This window comes from Marmota marmota, unplaced genomic scaffold, assembly GCF_001458135.2.
Source record: "Marmota marmota marmota unplaced genomic scaffold, marMar, whole genome shotgun sequence".
Taxonomy (NCBI): Eukaryota; Metazoa; Chordata; class Mammalia; order Rodentia; family Sciuridae; genus Marmota; species Marmota marmota.
The window spans coordinates 13,385,068-13,388,469 of record NW_025999925.1 but is presented as its reverse complement, the minus strand read 5'-3'; the positions used below and the strand labels follow the sequence as shown (position 1 = coordinate 13,388,469).

The 3,402-nt window shown below is 35.9% G+C and overlaps 1 pseudogene; it reads left to right on the top strand.

Moving 5' to 3' along the window:
• The first annotated feature begins 1,324 nt into the window (after nucleotides 1-1,324).
• On the top strand, nucleotides 1,325-1,671 carry LOC107152387 (annotated as a pseudogene).
• Nucleotides 1,672-3,402: the final 1,731 nt, after the last annotated feature.

Sequence of the window (3,402 nt, the reverse complement as noted above, 5' to 3'; positions counted from 1 at the left end):
TAGCAAAAAAAGAAAAGAAAGGTGACTTTCAGGCAACCAGTAGGATATATTTAGATCATTTAAAGTTCACTAAAGCCCCAAATTGCAGATATACTCCATTCATTCTGGTTAAATAGATTATAATGATATGCTAGTGGAAAGAAGATGTTTGAACAATAAAAGCCAGAATTGGCCAAAGTGAAGCAGTATTCAATTTATATAATATTAAAGGTTTCCATTTATAAGAGGGTGCTATTGGTGTGGATGCCACTGTTAGCAACTTTGGCATTTGTATAGTGACATCATAACTAAGTATTTAAAAATTTTTAGATATATGTAGAGAAGAAGAAATATTTATTAGAATATTCTCATGTAAAAGTCAGAATGATGGATACATTTTCTCAGTTTAGGTTATGGCTTCATAAACAACAAAGTGTATTTTAATCATAGCAATTAAATGATACCAGAGGTCAAGAAAATAATTTACAATTGCTCGGACTAACTCCATATATTCAGATGAAGAAGTTGAATTCTGTAAGGATTAAGCGAATTTTCCCAGATCATATAAAAGACCAGTTCCTGGCAAGTCAGGAACTGCCATTGAATTTTACCTCTATTCAGTCAATAGTTCTTTTAATGTACTATTATTACTTTTATCAGTGCATAAACATCAATTAGGAAAATGGCACTTAAGTAAAAGAGGAATGCATTTCACGTGTGCAAAGTAGCAATTCTTCCACTCCTTCCTTCCTTCCTTCCTTCCTTCCTTCCTTCCTTCCTTCCTTCCTTCCTTCCACATCCATAGCCCTGTTTATTTATTCATTTATTTTTGACACAGGATCTTGTTAAGTTGCTTAGGGCCTTGCTAAGTTTCTGAGGCTGGCTTTGAACTTGTGATCCTCGGATCTCAGCCTCCAAAGCTGCTGGGACTACAGATATGTACCACCAAGCCCAGCCACACAATTCTTTATATAATAATATTAGTTAAAATTTACTGAGCTCTCCCTGAGTGCAGTACTAAGCTTTCCACATTGTATCAATTCATTTATAAGTCACAAAATCCTATGATGTCGATGTTACTAATGCCTTCATTTTTTGTGATAAGACTTTTAACAGTTGGTAAATATAGTGTATTATCCAGAATTAATGTCTCTTTTTTTTGTAGTTATGGCCCTTTGAGGTGAAAACTACAGAGGCAACTTGAAACAAGACAAAAGTTGATCAGCTTTTTGACTGCGACATGGTTGTGGGTACCGTGGAGCGCTCTGTTGCCTGCTTCTGCTCCTGCCTCACCACTGTTTTCTCTTGCCCAGCAACGTGTGGGTCAGGAAGCCATGCTGCAGCCATGGCATTTAAAGACAACAGAAAGTCATCAGTAGATTCATCAAGTTAGAATTACCCTCACCAGCCTCAATGTGAAATCGCTGGAGAAAGTGTGTGCTGACTTTATCAGTGCTGGAAAGGAAAAGAATCACAAAGTCTAAGGACTTGTTCCCCTGCCTATCAAGACTTCTGAGAATCACTACAAGAAAAACACCTTGTGGTGAAGGTTCCAAGACAAGGGGTCATTTCCAGATGAGAATCCACAAGCGACTTATTGACTTGCAGAGCCCTTCTGAGATTGGGAAGCAGATGACTTCCATCAGTATTGAGTTAAGAGTGGAGGTCTAAGTTACCATTGCAGATGCCTAAGTCAACTGTTTTAATGAATTGATTATCAGTTGTTACATTTTATTGGCTTTAATTCAGAATTTTAGGAATAGAAATAAATTGTGTTATGAATTTAAAATAAAAAAGATTGATCAGGGGCTGGGGTTGTGGCTCAGCAGTAGAGTGCTTGCCTAGCATGTGCGAGGTCCTGGGTTTGATCCTCAGTACTACATAAAAATAAATAAAATTAAAAAAATAAATATAGTGTCCAACTACAACTAAAAATAAATATAAAACAAAAGATCAGTCAAAAGTCATCTATTTTTATCTTTGTTACAGAATAAAATCAGAGAGACAGGCAGTCTACCACCTCAAGTTGGTCTTAACAATGAATAGTTTTCAGAGGGAATCTCACATTATATACCTCTTTCCAATTCAAAATTACATAGTCTTTCAATATGACTCTTTTTTCCAATGCTATATCTGCTTGTACAAGGCAGGTAGGGAAAACACTTTGGGGATTTTAGAATTAATCAGCTTGGTATTGCAATCTTTGATAGTTGTCTGGTGAGTTCCCTTTCATCGTCTTGCTGTGAACTCTTGGATTTTGAAATCATCAGCGTCTACTCATCACCACTGACAAATCTAGTATTGATTTTCATTTGTCATTTTCATTTATTTGTGGATGACAAAAAACAACAACACAATATTGATCAGCAGAAAAGCATCTACCACTTATATACTGCCCACACCAAGATTACATGCAATCCAAAGCAACAAATTAGGGAGGGTACATGCCCATTGTTGACTCATTCTGAGAAAAAAGATTGACACATTGCAGTTGGTAGAGCTACATTGAATATATCAACCCCTTGCTTTAATCACATATACTTTTATTCTGTCCTGATCAAATGACTTGTTTAATATTCTTAATGAAATGCACTGCTTCCCTCTAGTTTTCTGTCTTTTGTGACTGATAGTAAAAAGCCTGTCAAATTTTTGTCCTACTGGCTCTACATCTGCTATGACAAGGGCTACATTACTGACCTAATAGAATTTAGAATTGGTGTTTACTTTTCCCAGATGTTTCAGAGTACATGACCCAGTGGAAATATAAACAACCTAAAATTTGTCCCACGTTGGTGAAGTATAGTCTAAAGAGTGTTTCAGTTTCTACTTATATAGGAACATCTTTTCTATGGAATGACCTTGGACCTGACTCATTTCAATAAAATTTGATTTTGCTCTAGAGGTAATAATAATCAGTTTTCTATGGAAATAACTCATATCCTTGCATATTTAGATGATGTCTCTTGGAAAGATGCCTCCTGGCACACCTGCTTGCCCTTGTAAGGGGCTACATGATGGTAGCTGTAGAGCTTTGGTTATTAAATATCAGCAAATAAAAGCCATTATTATTATTATTATTATTATTAGTAGTAGTAGTAGTAGTAGTTGTAGTAGTAGTAGTAGTAGTAGTAGTAGTAGTAGTAGTAGTAGTACTGGGGATTGAACTTAGAGGCACTTGACCAATGAGCCACATCCCAGCCTATTTTGTATTTTATTTAGAGACAGGGTCTCACTGATTTGCTTAGTGCCTCATTTTTGCTGAGACTGGCTTTGAACTCACAATCCTTGGCCTTCGGAACTGCTGGGATTATAGGCATGTGTCATTACGCCAGCTAAAATCCAATTTTTATTTATCCATTGCATATAGGTGTACGAAAATATGTTTGAAAAAGTGTTTGTATGTTTAAAACAATTACTCAATTG